The following is a 25809-nucleotide window of genomic DNA, read 5'->3' as shown; positions in this document are numbered from 1 at the left end:
TGATCTCATGCTAAGTCCAACGGGAGTTGACGGGTCTCTACAAAAACAGGTGTCTGCCTGTGCAGACCCCACTGCAGGATTCAAGCTTTAGGATGAATCCCAGCCCCATTGAAGGCAGTGGCAAAATTCTCATTGATTTTAGTGGGACTAGGGTGTCATCCTAGCACAGTGGGTCCTGGCCCAGACCTGGGGCCTAGATGCCACAACGGTACCTCTGGGTAACTTTACTTATGAGAGTAGCCTCATTGGCTTGAGTGGGACTGACTACCCATATGAGTAAAGTTATGCACGAGTGTAACTTTGCAGGATCAGGCCTCTAGCAAGCTGCTCTGTGTGCAACAAGGAAGCTCAGTGCAGTCCAAGGGGCTCTGTTGTATTAATTTAGATGGAATAAATGGGCCCAAGGAGTTAAAGGCCCTGGACCCTGGAACTGTTCAACATTAGAGGCTCAGGGTTTGCTATACAGTAGACCTCAGCCTGCTTTACGACCATGGCAAACACACCATTCAAAATCCTTTTAGCCCTTTATTAAAGATACAAGGGGGGGAAAGGCAAACCAGTGAAAGCATCTGAAATGTAACATATTTTAAAAGGTTTTTATTTTAACAACATCTCTTTAGCTGCAGGGCGGTTTTAGAAGGAAAACTCCCTTTGCTTACCATCATTAATATCATCTAAGAGACTCTTAATTGTTCTTTTTGGGGAGATAAGAAGTTACTTGAGATGGGCTGGAGACGTCTAGGGTGCTGTTGTTTCTAAAGTCCAAGCCCATTTCCTAGAAGACAAAATGAGACAAACACACAAGAGGAAAGAACAGAACAGCAAAATAGAAAATGCAGCTTCTGTCTTAGGGATTGAGTCTCACTTTCAGCCTTACTGCTGGAAAACAGAGGCACATTAGCCTGCTTCTCACTCCTAGAAGGGAGCCCCTGGATAAAGGGCTTGGGTGCAGGGGACTGCTCCCATGGGGCAATTTGTGGGTTGTGTCCTAAGACTGTAAGGTCTTTGGAGCTGGGAGCTGTCATTAGAAGTGCTTGTAAAGCACCTACCATACATTTAGTATAAATAACAATAATAATTAATACTGAGCATACTTTAAAATGTAAATTAAAAATTATAAAACTACGGCACACACTTTTTTATAAAGCTTTGTTTGTTTTAAATTATAATAAAACATCCCTGGAACTAGATGCCAGTTTAGTACTAAGGATAAGGGATTCTATAGCTGAATACAGAGCAAATGGGACACCTGTTTTTCTTTTCACAAACCTAATGGGTCAGATTCTGTTCTCAGTTACGCTGGTGTACATATGGCATAACTGTATAAATCTGTGGAGTTCCTACGATGTACACCGCTGTAGCCAAGAGTAGAACTTGATTTTTGCAATGGAGTGTCCTTAGGCAAATGAGAAAAATATTATGAACACACTATCCTTTCAGCCACTTTGGTCTGTTTGGAACATCCAATCAGCGTTGTTGCCAACTCTCCTGATTTTATGGTGCATCTTGGTGGTGTGGGTTGTTTTTTTATTTTAGTTTGGTTTGGGAGTGTTTTTATTTGTTTTTAACCCCTGGCTCCCAGAGTCAAGTGAATAAAGATTTTATTTAAAAGAAAGTACATTTCTAGTTCTTGTGTTTGTGAAGAATAGCATGAACCGTACCATTGACAAGCCAGAAGGCAACCCCCCCCAATTTATTATTTTTTAAAACAATAATGATTTTGGGGGGCCTGGCTCATGATTTTTCAACAATTGGAGTTGGCAATACTGGATCCTATTTTATTTGCATATCTCTTAAATACGTATTTCCTTGGCAGATGCTTCTCCCCCTCTCACTATTCCAGTCTGACTTGACCTTTCCCAGGAATAGAAAATAAATAATAGTAATAAACTCCCCCACTGTGCTAACTCAAGTGGTTTTGCTGATCCAAAGTATGTGACTGAAGGTCATGGCATGACAAGCCTTTAGAAATTACAACCACCTTTGAACAAACTACCTGTGCTCTGGTTGGTTTCACTTTCGCTGCATGGGAATTTTAACAACTCTGAGCACATTCATTCTTTCTCCGCTCCTATTATGTGCTGAGTCACCTCTTTCAAAAGCCTCTGGAACTCTTTGTTGATCCACTGAAGGAAATCAGAGCCCCTGCGAAGCCAGCTGAGGAGAGACAGGAAACACAGTGCTTTGCCAGGCTTCCCCTGCTGCCTCTCTCTGTGGTTTTAAATGCCTGCTTATCTCTTCTAGGAGGGAGCCCCTTGATAAAGTGCTTGGGAAATCCCTTTCACATCCAAACCTTCCTACCCTGGCTGGGGATTCCCTGTGACTGGCCACAGAGAGGGGGAGGGTGTCACTTACATGGAGCCCATTGCTGCTGTGTTTTCTTTCCCCTCACTTCAGACAGCAGCAATGCGGAAGCAGCAGCCACAGCGGTGAGGCTAGTCCAGCCCTCTGGCTCACTCACCCAGCAGCCTTTCCTGAACTGGCCTGGTAGATAGAGGTCAGCTCTGACCTCTATTACGCATCAGATTATCAGTTTAGCTAGAGGTGGGCCAAAGAAGGGAAAGCCCCCAGCCCTTCTAAACTATCTGTCCCTGGCTCTGTTTTCCACCCTGTGTTTTCCTGCTATGGAGTAGATTTTCTACAGTTTGTGTTTTTGTTTGCTAAAGTAACATCTTTACTGGCTTCAGAGTAACAGCTGTGTTAGTCTGTATTCGCAAAAAGAAAAGAAGTACTTGTGGCATCTTGGAGACTAACCAATTTATTTGAGCATAAGCTTTCGTGAGCTACAGCTCACTTCATCGGATGCATACTGTGAAAAATATAGAAGATGTTTTTATACACACAGACCATGAAAAAAGTGGGTGTTTATCACTACAAAAGGTTTTCTCTCCCCCCACCCCACTCTCCTGTTGGTAATAGCTTATATAAATTGGTTAGTCTCTAAGGTGCCACAAGTACTCCTTTTCTCTTAACTGGCTATGAGACCTTTGTGTGGACGCCGCTTCTAGGACTTTTACAAATCAATCGCTGTGTCCAGACCAACTCATACATTAAAACTTGCTTGTTAAAGGTACGATCCTGCCCCACTGTTGTCTATGGGAGGTTTGGACATTTTATATGGATAAAGAAAATATCCACAGTTCCAGGATTGAAAGCAACAACAACACAAAAGTTTGGAAGGGATCTAAGCCCCTAAGGCAACCTCTAGCAGAAGGGGCTTCTCCTATGGACAGGCTACTACATATTTGCCACTTTGCCGTTTCTTGCACCTTTCTCTAAGGCATCTGGTACTGACCACTGACAGAAAAGACACTCTGCTAAACTGACAACTGGACTGCTCATTCCTGGCCACTCTTACATTGCTGCTTTCCCCCCCAGCAAAGAACCACAACAGAGTTAAATTAAAAGGACTCCCGGAGAGCAGGCAGCCTGCGTACTCTTTGTGTAGTGAGCAGAGTGGCACTGAAATATACCAGAATCCAGCAGGCAGAACACTTCAGGGATCAGAATTCTTTGTAGACATTTCAGTAGCTTGCCCATTTACAAAAATAAATCAGCAGAGCCAGGATAGTGCATGCCCACAAGCCACACCATGCCACCACTAGGATGTGTGACTGTAGGTCTACCTGCCTTGCCAGTGTCACTTCAAAGGCAGTCAGGAGATTGCAATGGATTGCCAGGATAGTTGGTGAATCAGTGCAAGCCTGTTATGCAACTTTGGCCTAATTCTTCACTGTCAGCATTGAGACCTGGCACCGTGGAGGGCAAATGTTACTACCGCTGGTGTCAGCGAGCAAAGAATTTCATTTGGATTGTTTTACACCCCCTTTGGACAAGGGTAAATGATGATACAAGGTGCTAAGCAGTGGACAGTCAGGCCCCTTCACTTCTCAGGGTTCCTTTCTCTCAGTTTCAGCTTTGTCTCCTCTCCTAACCCTCCCTCCACGCCCATCTGAAACAGCCTTCCATTCCCAACCCAGCCCCTAACACACACACCCTTTTTCAGAGCCCTCTTTAAAACTCACTCCTTTCACAAGCCTTTATAGGCACCGACTCAAGCCTTCATTTTCATCTGAGCTTGAATGTAAGCTCCTCCTGGCAGGGGCCACGTTGCCAAAATGACAGGTGCACTCACAGTGCTCTGTATTGTTCATTAGACTGAATCCGTCTGTGTGTTTTGCACCAAGAAAGATTCAGCTGAACCCCCTAGATCAGATTTTCTTTCTTGCCTCTCTGTTCCAAGCCAGCTCAGCACATCCCGCGCAGGCCATTTGGCTCTAGACAAAACATGTTGCTCTGGGTTTGTTTTTAATGAGTTTGGAGGAGCAGTGGGGGTGGGGTATTTTCCAGTGTTACGGAACAGTGGGAACAGCTCACCAGGAGAAAGAACTTTTGTCTGGAAAGAAAAAAAACCCGCAATCTCCTTGTGCTCATTTAGCAATTATTTGGGTTCTGAATGTGCAGCTCAGCCCTCAGTTTGCTGGGGTTGGCCAAGTGGGACCATGGGCTCCTTAAGAAAGCATCTTGCCGTCAAAACAAACCCCCTGCCCCTGCAGAATCTACAGACTTTGTTTAGTGCTGCATCTGTTTCTAGCGTGCTAGCCTTTCAGTGCCTTCCCACAGTTCCCCCGGACCATCTTTTCTTGCCTGTTCCCTGCTTCTGGACCAGAAGTCCCTACCAGTTCATACAGGCTGGTTCAGCGTGAGCCCCACGCTGTCACGCTGCTTTCAGTACCAACAGAGGCTCCTCATCCTGTGCAGTGACAGAACTTCAAAGGGGAAATGTCACAAGTGGGTGTGTTGGGGAGCTCAAAGCCGGGGTCGAACAGTCGGGACAATCCCAGGGAAACAGGAGAGGATCATTTAAGGGGAAGCAGAGAGGAGGCGAGGCTGAGACCACCCTCCACATCTGAAACATGCAAGGGGTTCATCATAAGGTCTCTCCTGACCTCTTAATGCAGCAGCTGTTGTGGAAGGGGCGGGGGAAACAGAACTTCTTTTAAACAGATTGGTTGCATCATTCTCCCTCTCTTGGGTTTGGGAGGCAGAAATGGAGGGAGGTCCCTGTCCTCTCTCCCAGACTTGAGCAGCTCATCTCTGCTCTTCAGGCTCATCAGTGAGAGGCAGTATCCTGATAAGGGACTGAATCCCGCTTAGGTGCCAAACTCAATTCAGCCTTCACTCTGGAGCTGCGACCAGCATCTCGACAACAATACTGGTAATTAGTTATTAAATAATTTTTCACTTTCTCTTTGCATTAACCTCATCACTACTTTGTAGCATGCAGCATAAGTGACTAAGTGAACATAAGTAAGCAAGTGACTACAGCAGGAGACTGGCAGCCAGGAGTCCTGGGTTCTGTTCCTGACTCTGCCACCAACTAGCCATGGGACCTTAGTCAAGTCACTTCACCTCTCTATGCCCCAGAGACAGCTGGCACAGAGGTGCCTCTTCTGGAAAATGAGGGTATCAGGACTTCTCTACCTTGCAGGGGTGTTGAGAGGCTTAATTCATTCGTATTTATTAAGTGCTTTGGGATTGCTAGATGGGAGGTGCTATAGCAGTGGTTTCTATGTCACAGGCGACCTGCACACTGGCCGGTCTGTGCTGAATGCTCTATAAAGTAGTGGGGTAGAGCGGCTGTCAGTTGATGGTGAGGACTTTTCGTTTTCAGCTTCCCCACAGTCAAGCAGACTGAGCTTCCCTGGCTACTCCAGCATGTAGTAAATGCTACAGTGTCCAAGCAGCCAGTGAACTCGGCAGGGCACAGGCCCTGGTGCTCAGGCCAGGGGAGGTTTGCCAGGACACAACACAGGGCTGCAAATAGTAATTGGTTCTCTTCTACTGTTACTGCTTTAGATACAACCTGGCGGAGAGCACATCGACCTACTGCCTCGCTCTGCCACTCTTTACCCGCCACACAGTGTGCCAGGCTGCCACCCTGCCACGCACAGCACAGTGCACTGCCTCATTTGATCATATTCATGCTGCACTGTGCCTCCCTGCCGCTCCCCACAGCATAGCACGCCACGATCTCACCATTCAGCCCCCCTTCTGCCACCCTGATTATATCACTGTTCCTTGCTCAGCTGTTACTCAGAGCACAGCTTGCCTACCCAAGGCACAATGTATCCTTTCATTCTGCTGCTCCACCCACCTCAGCACGCCCACCCAGTGCAGGCCAGGGCCCGGCATGCTCTTCTGCTTTGCCACTGTGCAGCGTTCTCCTTGGGGAAAAAAACCAGAGAGACCCTTACGGCCAGGGACGTCCTGGAAACTAAACAGCACTTACACCCAGCTGAGTCTTGAAACACAACTGAAAATTTGCCTCTTCCTACATGCATAGGTGCCAACTCCGTAGGTACTCCCCTTCCCTCCGCTAGTGCCTCCCACATGCTGGTGGGTCCCGCCGATCAGCGCCTCCCTCTCCTTCCCAGTACCTCCCACCCGCAGCGGATCAGCTGTTTCACGACGTGCAGGAGGCTCTTGGGGCAAGGGGGAGGAGCAACGGGGCAGCACGTGAGGGGGAGGTGGCGGAATGGGGCAGGGGCGGGAAGAGGCGAGGTGGGTGTGGGGACTTGGGGGAAGGGGTGGAGTGGGGGCGGGGCCTGTGGCAGAGCCAGGGGTCAAGCACGACCTGGCACATTGGAACGTTGGTGTCTGTGCCTACATGGAAATTGTTGTTAATCGAGTCTAAGGCCCGTAGTAACAACTGTGATCATCTGATCTGACCTCTTCTAAAACTGTGGCCCTGGAACTTTCCCAAAGTAATCCCTGTTTGAACTAGAGCAGATCTTTTAGAAAAACATCCAGTCTTGATTTTAAAATTGCTGGTGATAGAGAATCCACCACGACCCTTGGTTACTCCTGGGGGAATTCTGCGCCACTGCTCTTGCGCAGAATTTACATTCCCTGCAGATTTCTTCGCTTCTCCGCAGAAAAATGACTTTCTGATGGGGAAGCAAAGGGAAGCCACAATAACGGTTATGCGACCCTCCCCAAAGGTATGTTTCAGGCACCCAGGGCAGCTGGCAGAGAGGTAAATCACTGTGGGGCAGGACGCAGGACTGGAGAAGACACAGCTGGTGGCTCCTATCCTGCACCTGGCTCAGGTGCTAGTCCTGGCTGGGCAGTGGGGGATGGGACTTCATTTTCCCCTGTACAGCATCCAGGGCCATGTCAGACCCACCCCCAGATTTCTCCCCCGGCTGTAGGAAGCTCTGCAAATTCCCCCCCTCCCCCCCCTTCCTGCACCCATCACACCTCAGCTGCAGGAAGAGTGATCACTTTACAAGGAGCTCCTCCCCCATCCACTCTACCCCTGTGCATCCAGACCCCCTCATACCCAGACACTCCAACCAAGCCTCAGCCCCCCCAAAGACCCAGAAACACCCCCCTCCCAATAGGCCCCATTCCACCTGCATCTGGACCACCCCAACAAGCCTCCTGCACCTGGATCCCCACCCTATTGACACCCAACGAGCTGCACATGGGCCCCCACACCCAGACCCCCCCTCCTGCTGAGCCCCAGCCACTATCACCTGGACTCCCCTGCAGAGTCCCATTACCATTGCACCCAGAACCCCCCTCCAACAAGCCCCTGTGCATCCAGATTCCCCCCACACCTGCATCCCCCACTGAGCCGCCCTCACCCAGAACCCTCTCAACCCACATCTGGATCCCCCCACACTAAGCCGCTCCACACTTGGATCCTGCTGTGTTGAGCCTGCCTGCCCACACCTGGTGCACGCAGCACGGAGGGGCAGGGCCCTGGGGTGTTTGTGGGGCAGGCCCGGTCCGTGCTCTATGTCGTGGTTGGATGCAGCCTCACCGCTGAGTCCCTGTCCCGGTGGGGAGCTGCACAGTGATCTTCCACCTCTGGGCAGCCAGTGACCTGTGCTCCCCAATGCCATGCTGGGGTCTCCACATTTATTTGACAAATAAAATTTGCAGAATTTTAAAATGTGTGCAGAATTTTTAATTTTTTGGCACAGAATGCCCTCAGGAGTACTTGGTAAATTGTTCCAAGGGTTAAAAAAAATATGGCTATTTAATGGTTGAATCAGGAGAGAATGCAACATGCAGGATCTCTGCTCAGCACCTAAACAGCGGAGCAGATTCTTCACATTCGCTGAGCAGGGGTGACACCATCTCTCTTCACTAAATCATTAAATAACTGCAGAAAGGAAGGAGACACTTGTTGATTCTTTAAAAGCCTCCTATCAATCCCTGCCTGGGCTTTTCTACAGAGTGTGCATAGGTCTCTGCTGTATGCACCAGGGGATCCTTTGCTCCTCAGGAGAGGGAATGTGGTCTAGCAGCTCAAGCAGGATGCAAGCAAGGAGGCAGTGTGGTCTAGTGGCTTGAGCAGTTGGCTTGGACATGTTACTTGGCTGCTCCAAGCTTTGGTTTGCCCATTTGTAAATTGGTTATAATGGCATCTATCTCTGTATCTCTAACACACCTGTTACCCTCATGTCCAGGGTGCTAACTCCCTCCCAAGGGTTGCTTCTGGGCTTTAATGCACTGGCAGGCACATGAATGAAACATGCTCTAGAAAGGCAAAGCAACAGCAGTGCTGGAGTTGCTTCCTTCTGTGGGACTCACGCATGCCAGGTGCTGAGCACCCCTTGCTCCCATGGCCAGCAGTAGGAATTGAGGGGGCCTAGACCCTTTACTGTGTCAGATCCATGATTTGGCCTTTGTTGCAAGCGGCACGTTCCTTCTGTCAAATATAGAAGTGCAGGGATGCAGGACGACAGCCAGGAGTCACTAACACTTTCCCCAATGATTCACCCACGAGACCGGCAATATCAGCATGGAAACGGAAGGATATGGACCAGTCTTTCTGAGAGGCGAAGGGGCGCTATGTCTGCCAGTCCAGGGTGGGGGGCTGCATGCTATAGCTCGCCCAGTGGCCGAGTGCATTAAGGTCATTCAAATAAATGATTTGCAATCAGGTTTCATTGCAGACGGCAGGCCAGACCCTGCTTCTCTTACTCTGAAGCGTAGCCCCCTGGATTTCAACAGGAGTCTGCTCGCTGCGTCAGGCTAGCAGCACACAGGTTAGGTGTCTTGTGAACTCTTGAGCAAACCCAGCCCTAGTTTTCGTAGAGCTGGACGTGGGTACCGTTTTCCCTTAAACTACTATGGTATGTCATGAAACTAGGGGAGTTTGACTGGCTTTCCTCTTAAGTTTCTTTTGGGTGTCTCGGATGCTGAGCGTTAGGGGGGCTGCAGGCTCGCATAGGCCAAATCAAAGGATGTGTGCACAGACAGACCCCTGTGAACTGAAACGGCCGAGTGTTTTGAACGGTTCTCAAACACATCCTGCAATTTACCACAGGCCAGGCTCAGAGCAGAACCGTTGTGGTCTGAGGCCAGCAAGTCTGCGCATCTCCGTGGCTGTCCCCCTCTTTTGCTCACCCAAGCAGCAGGAGTTCTGCGTTGAGCTGCTGTCCGCTGGAAGCTGCTTTTACCAGCTCTCGCAGGGGAGTTAGTGAGTGGTGTTTAAATAGCTAGGGAGGCATGTCATGCTGTCCAAAATACACTAGAATGCACTGGCTAAGGTGTATGCATGCGCCTGCCCCTAAAAGATAAAAACCCAGTAATAGTTACTGATAACTAACAGCTTCTCCTTTAGTTCAAGGGGTGTGTTTCGTTCAAACCTGTGTTTGGAGCGGGTGGGTTATGGGTTCTGTCCCTAACCGCACATGGCTGGGGTGTAGCTGATTGCCATGACCTCTGTATCTCTCCATCCAACCATGCTCTGTAGAGAGTGGTCTTTTGGCTGCTTTGTTCAGAAAAAGCCACCTGTGGACTCAGGTCTCTGGGAGTAAAATATTCCCTTGTGCAGTTCATTCAGATCCCTTCTTTCTGCACTGGAGTGACTGTCATCTTAGCTACCTGTAGTGAGTGGTTCTGGGAGAGCGGCAAAATATCCGGCTCTGGATCTGGAACCGATGCATGGCAGCAAATTCAGTTGGTAGGCTGGCAAGAGACTGTGCAATAATGAACAATCAGCCTTTTCTTTTAAAACTGTGCCCCACGTTTTCAAACACTCATTCAAATCCTGCTCAGCAAAAAGCAGCCCCCACGTTCCCTGAGAGGAGGGGGGTGGGGAAGGTCAGGTGAGCTGAGACAAGCTTTGTTTTCCTACTGGCATGCTAATGGGCTTGCTGCCGTCTGATGTTTATTGCGTTGCTGGACAGGGTGTGTGTGTTCGTGGACAATAAAAGCCTGTCTAGGTGAGTTAGCCAAGTAAATCAGCTGCCTGGGCGTGCTGTTGTCGCACCCTTGCCATTATATGGAGAACTACGTCCCTTGGATTCCACCTTAAACTGTACAGAAATAGCTGCACTTTTCTATTGGAAACCCTGCTTATTACATCCGTCTCTTCAATACATGGCTTTGGAGGGGGTAAACCACAGACTGGGGGAGAGATTCTTTAAGGTGGCCCAGTGAGGCAACTAGGAGCTCAAGTCATCTACCAGGACTCCCTTGTGCTAGGTGACGAACAAACACAGGGGACTGCCTGTCTGTATACATGGGCCTCATGATCATTGTAGCCAAGCCCCTCCCTATCATTCACAATGCCAAGATTTTATTTAGCACTGTTCATCAGTAGACCTCAAAGCGCTTTACAAGGGAGGTCAGTAGCATTATCCCCCTTGCACAGATGGGTTCACTGAGGCTCAGGGCGGTGCGGTGACTGGCCCAAAGGTCTCCTGAGTCCCAGCCCAGTGCTGTGTCTAGTGTACATCACACAGCACAACAGATGAAAGGGGAAATTGCTGACCACACTAACCCCCTCCCATTACAAAAGGGGCCAGGGATCTTTAATGTCCATGTGGAGGAGACAGGAGCTCTGTTTATAAGGACTCATGTGAGAGGCTCACACCAAATAAACTGCATGCAATGGACGTGATCTGCCCCAGAAAGGTGCCTGAACTGGGAGGCAGCATGCCGGCCTGTGAGCCTCCCCAGACCTCGCCTGTGATTTCAGCTCGGAATGTCTCTGTGCTCATCAGCCCCGTGGGCTATCTGCTACCTCAGCCTGTGGCAGCTCCGACGGGTGCAGGCAGTTTGGCCCCTGTTATTAATCCTGGTAACTATACAAACACCACCCTGGCTATTTTGCAAGACAGTTGCCTCATGTGCAAAGTGCAATATCCTGCCTATGTGTTTGGTTTCCTTGTTTCTCCCTCATCTTGACTCTTGCTTCCTCCTCCCCTGTCTCTGATCTGTGCCCTCCTCCAGGCTATCCCTAATGCTGCTTCTCCAGCCATCTCCCACCCTGCTCAGCTCCCATCTCCCTTCACGGCCTTTCGGGCTCTTCCTCCATCAGGATCTAGCTACCAGACTCCCCTTCAGTGCGTGCTCTGCCCCACCGGAACTCAGCTTCATGCCTTTTCTGTGGTGCCCCCTATACCTGGAACATCCTCCCCCCACCCCAAGCCAAATCCCTCCCTTCCCCCATCAAATCCCTCCTTAAAAACAGGGCAGGGCCAGTGGAAAGGGCACCCAACTGGGAACCAGCAGACCTGGCTTCTGACCCCATCTTTGCTAGCACTCCCTATGTGACTTTGGGCAAATCACTTAACCGACCCATGCCTCAGTTTCTTCGTCTGTCACATGAGGATCACGATACTTAAAGCAGGTTGAGATCCATAAATGCTAAGTCCTGTTAAACTGCCTTCTTTTGCTTAGCCTTCCACTGCTGCTGCTCATGTCTGGAGCTGTCTGTTACCACCTGTGCTGCATAGCCCTAAGGTATTTAGGCACCTGGCTCCCATTGCTTTCAGTGGGAGCTAGGCACCTAGATACCTTTTAAGAATCTGCATCTATCTGCTTATGTCTCTCTCATTTAGGGCCCCGCACTGCTCCCATTGAAAACAAGAAGGGCTTTGCCATTAACGTACAGGAAGTAGGATCATCAGACCCTTACTTTGTACACTCTTTTGCACAGGGACCGGGTCTCTGTCAGAGCACTGCAGATGTTAATGGTGCCTTAGTGATATGCTATTAATCATTAGAATTCTTTACTGGGGGCTCTATAAAAGGCTCAAGCTGCCGTTAATAGAAAACTTCGGTCGCTGTATAAACAGGGGTGTTGGAACAATTTCTATAGTGGGGGTGCTGAGAGCTGTTTAAACTGTAGACCCTGTATATAATGGAAATCACTTCAAGCCAGGGTGTGCAGCAGCACCCCTAGTTCCAGCACCGATGTATATACATACAGTCATGAGATGGGAAGATGTTAATTAGGATAGGGCCAGAGTCTTCTCTGTGATGTGCTTGTGCATCTCCTGGGGACTTTGGTGGAAGATGCACGTATCTGCTGTGCGCAGAATTTGAGTCCGAATTATGCGGCGTATCTGAAGATGATGAACGGACAGAGACAGAAAGAGATGAAAGGTTTCAGAGTAGCAGCTGTGTTAGTCTGTATCCGCAAAAGGAACAGGAGTACTTGTGGCACCTTAGAGACTAACACATTTATTTGAGCATAAGTTTTCGTGAGCTACAGCTCACTTCATCAGATGCATGCCTCCGATGAAGTGAGCTGCAGCTCACGAAAGCTTATGATCAAATAAATTTGTTAGTCTCTAAGGTGCCACAAGTACTCCTGTTTTTTAAAGAGATGAAAGATTGCCACCTTGCGGTGAAACCCGGGTTATAGCCCCAGTGTGTCAGAACTCGGGCAGGGCTGGACAAATCTTGCTGGGTTTCTGTCACATAGCTTTTTTTGACAAGTCGCTTAGCGGGTTTTAGTTCATGTGGTTTCTCCCCCCATGAATTGCACTTTGTTTGGGTTGATTCAAATGCAGCGGCGCTCAGATACCATGCTGATGGGTACAGTATATGAACCCAGAAACAAACAGACTGTTAAATTCAACTCTAATCTTAGGAGTTTCGTTCAGGACTCCTTGTGACTCGGCATGGGCTGAGGGATGTGCTGGCTGCCGCTTCCCGCAGCCCCCATTGGCCTGGAGCGGCAATCGGCCGAACCTGCGGACGTTGCAGGTAAACAAACCAGCCCAGCCCGCCAGCGGCTTTCCCTGACAGGCCATGTGCCAAAGGTAGCCGATCCCTGGCATAGATCATAAAATCCTAATACCTAGCTCTTATATAGCACCTTTCATCGGGTGATGTCCAAGCGTTTTACAAAAGAGGTCAGATTCCTAACCCCTTTTACAGATGGGGATACTGAGGCACAAAGAGATGCAATGATTTGCCCATGGTCACCCAGCAGGCCAGTGTCCAAATGGAATAGAAGCCAGGTCTCCCAAGTCCCAGTCCAGTGCTCTATCCACTAGGAAATACTGCCTTCCTTTATACAGATAGGGATTTGGGTGGATAGTTCAAGTGGTTTTGACTGCCTATGTCACCATCTGTCCCAGGTTTCACTATTTTCCTTGGGAAATTTGAGACTCTCCAGACAGAGCAACAAAGCGTCTTTGGATTTTGACAGAGGGTTTGCTGGGTCTGAAGTGTCCCAGGGGCACTCCCATTCCAAAGAAGAGTAGCCTGCCTCTAACTTCCTCAGGTCACTGAGCCAAATGCCTGGTGGGCCAGCACTTTGGGAGTTGAGTGAGAACTGTACACATATTAATACAGTGCAGCCATGGTCATTTAAGCTCATTGTCTATGTAATGCATTGTCAAGTTTGGATGCCACACTTTAAGAAGCTTCCAGCAGCAGAGATAACACTGCCTCAACTTGAGCCCATGGTCAGTTTCCAAAGAACAGAAGTGAAAGGCTAATACAATGTCCCACGACACCACATGCTGCAGTGCTTAGGCACCCTGGTTTTATTTAAGTTATGGTCTGCCATTAAGGACTGAATAAAAATGAAGCGAACTGATTTGGCCCTGGAGACTGGCCAAAACCAGAGCCATCATCCAAATTTGCAGGGAAAAAGGAACCTATATCCAAACAACACCTGCAAAACCAAAAACCCTTCAACGAAGCTTTACAAACCAAAAGCACCCATTGGATTACCCATCTCTGCAGTCCTTCCCCTCAGTTCGAAGGACTATCTTAGTATTTAGCAGTAACAGCAGACTAGCTCAGCCCTGCAGAGGCTCCCAGCACTTGAATGTGGGAGATTTCAAACCACTATGAGGGAGGGATTAAGGGATAGAGCTTCCAGAAAACTCAGCGCTCACAGGGCTGGGTTTTTCAAACAGGTGAGCTCCCAGCACCTTCCATTGTGACCCCAATGGCCAGGATTCTCCACAGAGCTCAGCACCCCACCCTCTAGAAAATCTGCCCACTAATGGAGGTGCCTAAATGGGAGCTGGCTTTTTTGGAAAGTCTAGCCCTAAGCATATTATTGAAGGGACATCGCAAAATCCTTCTTTGGGTGAGGCACTGCACCTGCCTGCAAATTAATGAAACAGGAAGAAGTCTTCCTACAAACGACAGGTTTCAGAGTAACAGCCGTGTTAGTCTGTATTCGCAAAAAGAAAAGGAGTACTTGTGGCACCTTAGAGACTAACCAATTTATTTGAGCATGTGAGCTTATGCTCAAATAAATTGGTTAGTCTCTAAGGTGCCACAAGTACTCCTTTTCTTTTTCCTACAAACGAGTGACATCTAGCAGGTCTGACAAGTATCTGGAGCTGCCAGAGTATGAGAGAGGAGGAAAATGGGCAGGGCTGAAGGGACCCACAGCTGCAGCCATTCATGTTTGCTGTCAGCTGCCTGGTTCAATGAGGTCCTGTCTCTAGAGCTCCTAAAGCTCTGATAGGCTTAAGATGAGGCAGATCAGTGATGACCTGACACTGTTTAGGGTGCAGGCTCCGCCCTGGATCAGGTAAGAGGGAAGCAGGAAGCTTCAGGTAAGGCAGTAGAGCTAAGAGAGAAGCAGAAAGAAAATGCCCATGTGTAGGCAGCAGCTAGCTAGCATTTTAAGAGCGTGTCTGTTTCAAAGTCTAGGAGCAGCCAACTGAAGCTAAGCAGCTGTCAAGGTACGGGGGGGGGCTAAACAAGTGATCAAACAAAGCTGTATGTTTGGGTAATGCTGCCCTGCTCATCTTGGCAGGATGTAAAAAGAGAAGACTTATAATGTGTGAATATCTTGGGCCAGTGTAACTGATGAGAAAGAAGGAACCTTGCTGTGGAAGGTGCATACAGAATAGCTTGGGGGAGAAGCAACTTTCATAATGCAGTGGCACTTGTACAAAGCATTAATCCCGTGTCATCAGTTTCCCTGGTAGCCAAGGGAAATGATATTGTTTGTCTTTTTTTCCCCTACTCCCCTCTTCTAGTTCCCTCTGTGTCAGGCAGTTATAGGAGCTAAAGGTGTGCTAAACTGGGGGCATTCTAGCAAAGTACAGGTAGCAGTTGGCTTATCCTGGGAGATCCTTCTAGCTATAAAGCTGGGCTCTTCAATTGCTGTGGCAGAAGTGCTGAGTGACCTGTCTTGTGGCCTTTGGAAAGGGGAAACTTAGTTGTAACCCACATCCTGGTTGCTAAGGCGTTGTCAAGCTGTTCCCTTTAGTTTTTAAGGGTGGGGTTATAAGTTAGCCAGGTTTTAGGCCCCCAGATTCTGACTCCTCCCCCTCACGTATCTATTTATCTACTGAGTTTGGCTTGGCATTATTTGGGTGGACCTGACCATGATATATTTTTATTTATTTATTTACACACACCCCTTTCCAAAAGCAATTGATTCCTGCCCACTGTGATGGGACTTCCATGCTCAGGGCTGGCCTGAGGATTTTGAGAGGCTAGAGAGAGGAGGACTTTTTATTACTCCCAACAGACTTGCTGAATTCAGTATGAAGCCTGTGGAGAAGATGGGGGGGGGGGGGGCGCTAAGGTTGAAAAACACTCATTTCCTACTGCCTCTGAATGTGGGGCTCACAGAGGTCTCTAAGCAGTGTGTGGCATTGCCTGCTGTATGAAGAGATCATCCTGGACACTAGGTGTGAACTTTACCACTCTGATGGGCAGCACCAAACCACTGGTTCTCGGTGATCAAATATGGGGGGTTGAAATATGACTCCTGAGTCAGTGGTGGTCAGAACCATCGTGCTGCGGGGAGAGGCTCCAGTGGTGAATTCCCATTTGGGGCTGTCTCTCTGGGGGTGTGCTGAGATGGTGGGATGAGCTGGGGTAGGAGTGCCTGGCTTAGGGTCAGTGGAAGTAGGGGGCAGATGCTTTCTGCTTTAACTTGGGGTTATTTTTCTGTTTGTAATTGGACTTTCCCCCTCCCACGCACGCCTTTTATTTGTCAACTCAGCTTGTTTGAAAACCCCAGTTAAGCCCTTCACTGCTGAATTACTGTGGGTTGCAACTACAGCTCCTGGATAGGGGGACCAGATAGCAACTATGGAAAAAAACAGCACAGGGGTGGGGGGTAATAGGTGCCTATATAAGAGCGAGTCCCCAAAAATGGGACTGTCCCTATAAAAACAGGACATCTGGTCACCCACTCTTGAGACTAAAGCGGTTAATGATATTGGCCTCAAAGTGCTTTCTGCCCCTAGCTAATGCCTATAGACAGAGTGGATGCTGTAGGAAATGGCTTGTTTTTTGCAGATCCTATTACAGACAGGTAATCCACTGGATGCTAGCTAGAATCCCTCCTTGCCTCTATACACCCTCCCTGAGGGATCGATTGGATTCAGCTATTGCCTCTGGTGCTGATTCCTAAATTTGCTTCTCTAGCTCCAATCTCCTTCTGGAGCAGAGTTGGCTGCGGGAAGGGGCAAGGAAGAGGTGTGGTTTGAAAGGGAGGTAACTAGTCTATGCCACCCATTCTCTTCCCTTCCCCCATCTGCAGAGGTTAAGAGTCTGCTATAGCTGCCAATTAGTAAACATAGCTCTTTAGCTCAAGCTGTAGAGGCTACTGAGTTGGCTGGAGAGGTCCAAAGTTCAGTCCCCGATGATAGCCATTGGCCGTTGTTTTTAGACCTGCTGAGACAAATTCTGCCCCTTGTTATGCTCCTGCATCTCAAGTGGCTTCACTTCCTTCCAAATCTTCTCACTGCTAATGCTGTGTCCTCTGCCACTAAAGTCTGCAGCCTCTGACCTCCTGACTTGTCCCCTCCATGCAGCCAGGCCCCATTAGATTGCACTTGTTCAAAATGAAATTGTATTACAGTAGCAGGTAGGGGCCCTGACTGGGATTGGAACCTCATTATGCCAGGTGCTGCACACATCCATAGTGTGAGACAGTCCCTGCCCAGAAGAGTGCCCAGTCTAAACAGACGAGAGAGAATCAGCGTGAGAGGGGAACCAGAAAGATGAAGTGACTTGTCAGAAGTCACACAGCAGCTCATGGGCAGAACAGGGAATAGAACCCAAGTCTCCTGAAACATTTCACCCCGCTCACTCCGGCCACGGGCTGAGAACCACTGGTCTGTCAGCGCACAGCCATGGCCCATGTGACATTCTCAGGGTAGTGACTAGGGTGGGGCAGGAAAGGCACCTGCCCCAGGCACAGAGCCACCGGGGGGGGAGAGTGCAAAAATGGGGCCGTGCAGGATCAGGCCCAGCATCAGCACCTTTCCCCTGGCAGGATTGGGCCTGGCAGCATCAGCAGGAGGCCAGGGTGCTCAGTGTGGTCCCCCACCCCTCAGGATCATGGGACCAGTGACCCTGGTTGGAGCAGGCTCCCCGGTACTAGGACTGCAGTGGCAGGTGGGCTGCACTGCTGAGCTATGTGCAGCCGAGGTAGGAGACCAGCGGGCATGGGCATGGGGAGGGGGTGCAGCTGGTGCTTGGGGAACAGACTCTAGGTGTGGGGGCAGGGGCGAGTCTCTGGATGGGGTCTAGATACTGGTGCATGGTCCCTGGATGGGGGAGTTGAGGGCTGGGTGCATGCGGGGGCAGTCCTGGGCTAGGGGGACACCCTGCACCAGGCAGGGCTCCCCATCTTTGCAGGCAGGATTTGCAGACACACTTCCACACTACTGCTGGCAGCGCAGCTGGGCTGAGCGTCTGGAGAGTACAATATGCCATGCCAGCCTTTTTGTAAGTTAATTCATTTTAACAGTTAATGTTTTGATGTATTTTGTTAATTTAAAATGCTCTTGGTAGATATTTGCTAGTGTTGAAATGAAAGGTACTAGATGGATTTGAATTGTATTGCTGTCATATAACAAATACTAAACCTTTTTTTTTTTTGTAGACGTACTGTGTGTGTGTGTGTGTGTGTGGTACAAAAACTGAGAGCCTCATATGCGGCCCACAATGGTAAATAGGTTGAGAACCTCTATTTCAGACAAACAGCTTATTCACCAGAAAACTCAGATTGGCTCTAACAAAACTACTGTATTCAAATTAGATTTGGCTAAATAAATAAAACCTCTTGAAACAACTTATTTTGAGACTTTCAACACACAATGTTTCAAAATTTAGCTAGATTTGGTTTTAAAAACTGTTTTAAAAATAAAAAAAAAATTCTGAGTTAAATGAAATGTTTTTTTGGTCCCAAAACAATTTTTTTAAAGTGGTGTTTTTTGGCCAGTGAACTAAAAAATAGCTCCGCTCTGGAGTCTCAGCCCAGTGCACCATCCATTAGCCCACATAGCAGATCTGGTAGCTACTTTTGAGTATTTCCAAAACTCATTCTTCCCATAGTTCAAGATTCCACTCCAAGCTCCTGTTATATCCTGCTTTGAATGCTGCAATCACCTCCATCATGTCTGTTCACTGAATCCCATACCTCTCCTCACCTTCATGCAGCTCCCAGATGCTGTCCTCACCTAACTCTCTTGCCTAGGCTCTGCCCACGCTTCTGTTTTTAATCAGTCCATGTCTGTCTGTGTGCTGTGAAAAAGAGAACTGCTGAGTAAGCTGTAAGTTTTGCTGTCTTCTCTCCTGACCCTTCCCCCATCTCCACCCCTTCCATGCACACCTTACTTAGCCCCAGCTTTTTACACTATGCTTATGCCTGAGACAACTTCACAAGGGGCATATTTAGAACATGTTGGTGGCATACCTAAAGCATGGCTTCCATGTCAAGAGATAACATGAATGCTGCCTCGAAAGAGAGGCTGACCTAGAGGAAACGTTGTGTAGAGCAATAGAGGAAGAAACTGAATCTGTCAACATGACGCTTGGAAGCACGAACAGATTAGCACAAGACCAAAATAAATGGTGAAAACTGGTGGTGCCCTGTGTACCTGAGTGGGCAGGATTATAAGAAGAAAAAAGTATGTAGGTACTTCAGTTCCTTCAAAAGCCAACGGACGATCCGCATAGTTAGGGTCCTACCAAATTCACGGTCCATTTTGGTCAATTTCACAGTCATAGGAATTTTAAAATAGTAAATTTCATGATTTCAGCTATGTAAATCTGAAATTTCTGTTGTAATTGTAAGGGTCCTGACCCAAAAAGGAGTTTGTGTGTTTGGGGGGGGGGCGCATTGCAAGGTTATTGTAGGAAGTGTTGCAGTACTGCTTCCTTCCGCTGGAGAGCAGCAGCTGCTGGCCAGGAGCCCAGCTCTGAAAGCAGAGCAGCAGTACAGAAGTAAGGGTGGCATGGTATGGTATTGCCACCCTTACTTCTGCACTGCTACTGTTGGGGCGCTGCCTTCAGAGCAGGGCGCCTGGCCAACAGCTGCCGCTCTTGAGCCACCAGCTCTGAAGGCAGCACAGAAGTAAGGCTGGCAATACCATGACCCCCTCTAAAATAACCTTGCGACCCATGCTCCCAAAACTCTTTTGGGTCAGGACTCCCAATTTGAGAAATGCTGGTTTCCCCTGTGAAAGCTGTTTAGTCTAGGGTAAAAGCACAAAAGACCAGATTTCACGGTCCGTGATGCGTCTTTCATGGCCGTAAATTTGGTAGAGCCCTACGCATAGTTGTCAGCGTGTTCCACCTAATGTAAACTAGAGCTGTGCTGTGCGGCTTTTGTTTTGTTTTGTTTTTGTTCTTCTCTGCAGATTCTCCCCTTCCCCCCCCACCCCCCCTTAACAGAGGGAAAGAACATGGGTTTGGAAATGCTCTAACTTTGCCTCAGGGAAATTGTAGTTTGGGTCAAGCTCCCATTATCCTTTCTAGGCCAAGCTTCCTGGTTGAACTACATCTCCCATGATGCAACATAGTCAACCCTCTTGGGAAATGTAGTCTGGCTGAGAACCCTGGCCCGTGGAGGGGAATGGGCATGTGAGGCAACCAAACTACAACTGCTCCTAGGCACCTTGGCTGCAAGTTTTCAGTGGAAAGCAGACACTTATGGGAATACTCAGGTTAGTTGAGAACCCAACTGATGAAAAGCTTTCAGCCAGTCCTAATGAAGAGCTTATGCCTCTCTGATTGTATTGAACTATACTGCGTCCAGTTCATGCCCTTGGCCCGACAGCCATCTAGAGCATGGACTCTGGACAAGACTTGCTGGGAGCCCAATTTGAGACCCCTTAATAGAGCCTGATTTTCAGAGGGTAGGCGCTCTTTCTGAACACTGGGTCTTTAAAGCCATTTCAAGCTGGGCAGCCAGATCAATAGATGCTTTGGAAAATCCTGACTCTCTTAGTGCTTGTATACTATCTGAGTGCCTTGCCATCTTTAATGTGTCTGTTCTGGCAACGCCCCACGGTAAATGGGCAACCACATGGTGAAGAGAAATTGTGAGGCTGTTAGGTGTAGGTGCAGAAGACAAACACCCACCTGAGTATGGACTGGTGGGATTGTACTCCCGCAGCTTCTCCTGCCACCGAGGCTATGCTGTTTTTTAGCAAGCTGGCTTGAGTATGCCTACGGGTGCTGCAGTCGCACCTCCTGATTGCTAGGTAGCCTTACCCTTTGTGTCTAGAACAGGAAATTCCCCGTGGGCTGAAAATCACCATCTGGATCCTGACACACCAATAAATATCAAAATGCAGCTCCCCTCAAAAGCCAGCAGCAGAAGGTGCCGCCCCCTCTCTCTGTACCTTTCATAATCTCACAAAGCCAGGTGGGGAGGGAAGGTCTCCCCCTTGACTTCCAAGAGCTCTGCCCCGGGCTGCTGCTTGGGCTGGATACTGCGTATGGATGGGTTGGGGCACCAGATGTTGATATGTGCTGGTGCTGGGCCTGGTGACTGCTTGCAAGCACTTCCTGCCTCCTGCAGGAGTGCTAAGGAAGTAGCTGGGGTAGTTCAGGGTGGCCCCTCTGGAGGGGGCAGAGGTTCGTATTGCTTCTCTCTACAGCTTGGGGGAGCAGGATGAGCCCCTTAGGGCACAAGCTGGGGAGCAAAGGGGGATGACTGACTGCCTTCCTTATCACAAAAGGACAGACCTGTCTGAACGACCCAGGCTCCGTTTGGGGAGGGGTCCTGAATCTTCCCCTGGCTCTCCCGCCCCCCCAGGCTGACCAATCAGGTAGGAATTGGGTCCTGGGATTCACGAAGCAGCCCCCTGTTACCAAGGCTCGCTGGGCCCTGAAGGCTGAAGTACACTGTCTTGTTATAAATGACCCATGTGTGCTGTGTGGATGTGGTAGCACCCTGTGGGGTTCTGGCAGAGCCAGAGATCTCGTGCCCAGCCCCATGCCTGCTTTTGAGCGCTAGCTGCTTCCTTGGAAAGGAGGGGGTGACAATCCCCCTCCAGAGTGAAATTCCCTGTGTCCTCAGCCCCATAGCAAACACTCTGGAAGCCTGGAGGAACATGAATATGGTGGTTGGACTGTGTGATGTTTCCCCCTAGTGGCGGAGCACAGATGACCAGACCCCTAATGGCTAAGGATTAGTTTGCCTGACTGGGAGGGGAGCTGGGTTTTGGCCTGCAGCGTGGGGGTCTCGTCCTGCCTCTCCAAGGCTGCGTGAGACTGAGCCAGTGATTGAGGAGCTGTGGTGAGCTGGCATCTGGCCCTCTAGGGTAAGGCAGAGATAGGGAGTGGTAGCCGAAGGCACGCAGTACAAGCTTTCTGGAATGAAGGCGTTGAAAGGTCCTGTAAGCATCCTTGCCATAGTGCCTTGTTAATCATAGGCAGGAGCCTGCTTGGATGAGTTTCTGCTCAGCAGCGCCCTTAAACTTGTGTCCTCTGGAGCTCAGATTAAGTTCCTTCACCACTGCACCGCTCCGTGCCTGCCAGATACTCCGTGGGTGGAAAGTGGGTTAAACTGAAGGCTCATTTCTTCCTCTGCTACCCCCTTCCCATGACCAAGTAAACATAAAACCCTTTCAGTGTCTTGCAGTCTGAGCCCAGGGTGTGCTCAGGCCGACATCCAGTGCACTCCTGGCAGCACTCACCCATGGGGAAAAATCCAGCTCTGTGCCCCTTGTATGTGCTGTCCTGGGAACCAAGGAGTCTGGCTGGGTGTGAAGCAGAGGACAAAGAGGGAAGGTCAGGTGTCTCCTGCCCACTGGCTGGGGCACTGGCTGCACTGCTGTCAATGAAACAGCATTGGAGAAAGCTGGGCTCAGCAGACTGGTGCATGTGGGGGGATGGCTCATGACCCTCTCCCAGCACAGCAGAGCTGACAGGCACTGAAGCTTCTGGACCCAGCCAGGTCTTTTGCTCTGGGATGCACAGCAGCAAAACAAACTGGTAGGATTTTGTTACCCCTTTGGGGTGGGGAGTGCAGGAGGAACATGGGGCTGGGATTGTGGGGTTTGATGTGGATGTCCCTGCTGGACCAATTCGAGGGATGTCTGGCAGCTGGAGCAATATGACTCTGTGTGCAGCATACCAGGAAGGTCGCATCTGTTTTGGGGAAGAGGCAGCATCTGATGGTGTTCAGCTGTCCCCTTCCATCTGGGTAAGGAATCCTTCTCTTTCCCCACAGTGTTTGCTCTCAAGGTCTCTGCTGGGAGTCCCACCATCCACTGAGGCTGTGTTGCATTGGCTGGCTTGCTGGGTGAATGGGAGGTGGCTTTAAATCCCTCATCTGCAGGATTTGTGAGCTCCTCCTAGCTCTACCTCCTGGGGTGCCCCTGGGATGAGGGTCACACGCAGAGATGGGATCTGGGGCCTGTATGGCAGCAGGAGGAAACAAGCTGAAATCTTGACCTCTCCTCTGGAGTCTGGTTTCATGCTGCTTCGGGCAGCCATTGGGGGCTGATACAGAGTAACTGGAAGTCCATTCTCTCTTGGAGCTAATCAGGCTGTGAGTATTATGGCCTCGGCACACTGGCTGTCCTTCCTAGTTCAGAGAGTAAGTGGGATTTGAACCTGGGAAGCTTGTGTAGCAGAGGAGCACTTGCCGCTAAGCTACCAAACTGGCTTTCTGGCTCATGTCCAGAACAACTGTTACCATCCTGCCCGGGCCAGCAGACTAAGATTGTATGCCTGTGTCTTCGAGAGGTAGGGTGGCCTAGTAGCTAGAGCAGAAGGCTAGTAGCCAGGGCTCCTGGGTTCCATTCTGGGGTCTGCCACTTGCTCAGCTTAACAAGGCAATGCTTAATCTCTCCCTGCCTCAGTACTTGTTTTCACCCAGCACTGCCAGCTGGGCTCAGCCATCTCATACCAACCTGCTTTCCTCTAACGATTACAGGGGCTTGGTGAATAAGCCTGGAAACCTTTTCCCACCCCTCTCGGTCTCAATCTGTTAGTTTCCCAACAGCTGAGGATGGGGGCGGGGGGAAGGGAGGTCACTAAGAACACAAGGTCTTAGTTCTAGGAACTGTATCTGTCAGGAGAGATTCCTGTCCCCATCTTATTGTTACCAGAAGAGGTTAATAGAGATGTTGTGGCCTCCACTGCTAGCCCTCTTAATGCAGTTCATGAATGGTGGCCATAGCCTTGGTCTCTGGTCCATGGCTGCATCTACACAGAGAACTGAGCTGGTGAGACAACACGGGTGCTGGTATCAGCCCTGCAGTGTGTCACCACTCGTCAGGCAGCTTTGCTGTCACATGGCTATTCAGTCTCATTGCCCCAGGGTACCTATCCCATAGGCCCTGTTGCAGCTTCCTGAAGTGGTGGCTCCTGGGAGACTTTGTAAAGCCTTCTGGAAGTCCAGGGAAGCTGTGGAAGAAATCAAACTCCTGTAACTCCCTGGGTACTGACTGTCCCCCTGCCCCCCTCTCAAAATGGAGGCCAGGCTGAATAGCCAGCTCTCATGCCTTGCTTAGCAAGAGGTTTCTTCTGGGATTCCATGTGCTAGCCAGGAGGAGATTGGCTGCCAGTTACACATGAGTTTCCTGCCAACTGCTCTGAGGGGCTGCATACAATGTGCCACAGAATCTTGGCATGCCAGTGCATCCCACTTGTATCATCGCGAAGTTCCAGCACTTGATACAAAACTGCAGTGTGTACCATGCAAATTGCAAGGCTCTGTGACATCCTCAGCATCTTGGCAGCCTGCTGTGTGTGGCAGAGGGAGGATTAACCTCCTTTTGGGAATGATCAGATGGAGCATGTGAACTAGAGACATGAAGATTATGGGCCATGCAGGGTTTCCTTGCTAATGAAAACCAAAAGCTGTGTGATTGGGGTGCATGAGTGCCTAATGCAAGTGGCCTTCCAAAGCTGTCTGAATCCTCCGCCAACCTGCAACTAAATAGCCCTTAACTGTTCATACTTACAGCACAGTCTAGTCCACTTAATCGGAATGACTGCTTCTCTGGGATCTACCCCCAGGAGCCAAATGATGGTGAATGGCAACGGCTGTTGCTTAACTGGGAAAGTATTAACAATTTCCACTCTAGTGGAGATTCATCTACACCTGTATGTAGTGGCTGTGAAATGGTTCCAAATCAGAAGTGGTTGGGATTTGGCCTTTAATGAGTGTAAAGTGCAGAGACTTCTGTTGTTCAGTATAGTGCTACTCTGGATGTCTTCCGCCTCTCTTCCATGGCCTCTTCTAATTTGGACAGCTACGTGCATGGTGCAGAAGGCCATCTGCCAGGGTGTCCCAGTAAGAAGATCACGCAGTACAAAGTGACTGCTGGTGACTTCATTATGGGATTAAAGCCCTCTGGGATGGCAAATGCCAATCCATGTAAAAGTGAAATGGCTCATACCGATTAGCATTCAATTGCAAATTAACACCTGCCATCTGCTTTTGAAGAGTGCAGTGATAGGGTGATAACTGTAACCCGTTAATGTTAATGATAATGACCAAGAATTCTGCAGGGAAACGTGGTGATGCCGGTTTGCATGGTGGCAGACCCTCCAGGAGTAGAGAGAATGCATGTGAGCTCAGAGTTGCCAATTGTCACTATTTTATTCCCAGTCTTGTGATATCTGTTGCCTTCTTCAAAACCCTCGCTCCTGGAGATATGTGAGAATCTCAAATTTTTTTTTTTTAATAAAGTGTCTAGCCCTCACAGTTGCAGGGAAAGCTTGAAAATGTAACCCTTTAAAGGCTCAAACCAGAAGGTAAACAAGAACCCCTTTTAATTCATGATCTTGGGGTGTAGCTCATGAGTTTTGAATATTTTGTGTTTGGCAGTATGTTGCTTTTCCCCTGCCAAGGTTTCTCCATCTTCCCAAAGAGACACCGCACATACTGTGTTCATAAGGGGTATGGTTCACCTTCCACTGAAGTTAACGGGAGTCTCTCCGTTGACTTCAAAGGCAATCCAATGAAGCCTAAATACAGCATGTGCAGATAGGAGTGGAAAGCCAGGTTACAAAGCAACAGCCATGTCAGTCAACCCAGGAATGTTGCTTCCCAACAAGCTGAAGGCCACATCCCATGGGGTGGGCTCTCTAGTCACCCAGGTTGATATTACGTAGCTAAAAAGAGGGCAAAAATCTCTCCTCGGATCTGCACAGTGGTTCTCTCTTCTGCTGTCATTACAGGCCTGGGTCTCCCAAAAGAAAAGCATAGGATCAGAGCTGAGATCTGCCATGCAGAAGTGAGGAGAATTCTGACCCAAGTAAAGAATTTCAGCAGAATAGCTGACCTGTAAGTTAAGCGGTGGC

The 25809-nt window shown here is 49.3% G+C and overlaps 1 protein-coding gene across 7 annotated transcripts in view; it reads left to right on the top strand.

The window, feature by feature from the left end:
• The window catches only part of LPIN3 (lipin 3), a 48609-nt gene that overhangs the window by 1241 nt on the left and 21559 nt on the right, over nt 1-25809 (top strand). The window contains exons 1-2 of one of the 7 annotated variants that reach the window (XM_043527416.1): nt 14797-14818; nt 25687-25792. The exons of 1 other annotated variant lie outside the window; for it this stretch is intronic. The gene's annotated coding sequence lies outside the window, so the exon portion shown is untranslated. Of the gene's footprint in view, nt 1-14666; nt 14973-25686; nt 25793-25809 lie in introns of those variants that run through there. 5 more of the 7 variants (XM_043527417.1, XM_037877228.2, XM_037877231.2 and 2 more) reach the window with 5 other exon arrangements.

This window comes from Chelonia mydas, chromosome 13, assembly GCF_015237465.2.
Source record: "Chelonia mydas isolate rCheMyd1 chromosome 13, rCheMyd1.pri.v2, whole genome shotgun sequence".
Taxonomy (NCBI): Eukaryota; Metazoa; Chordata; order Testudines; family Cheloniidae; genus Chelonia; species Chelonia mydas.
This window is presented reverse-complemented; position numbering and strand designations above follow the sequence as displayed.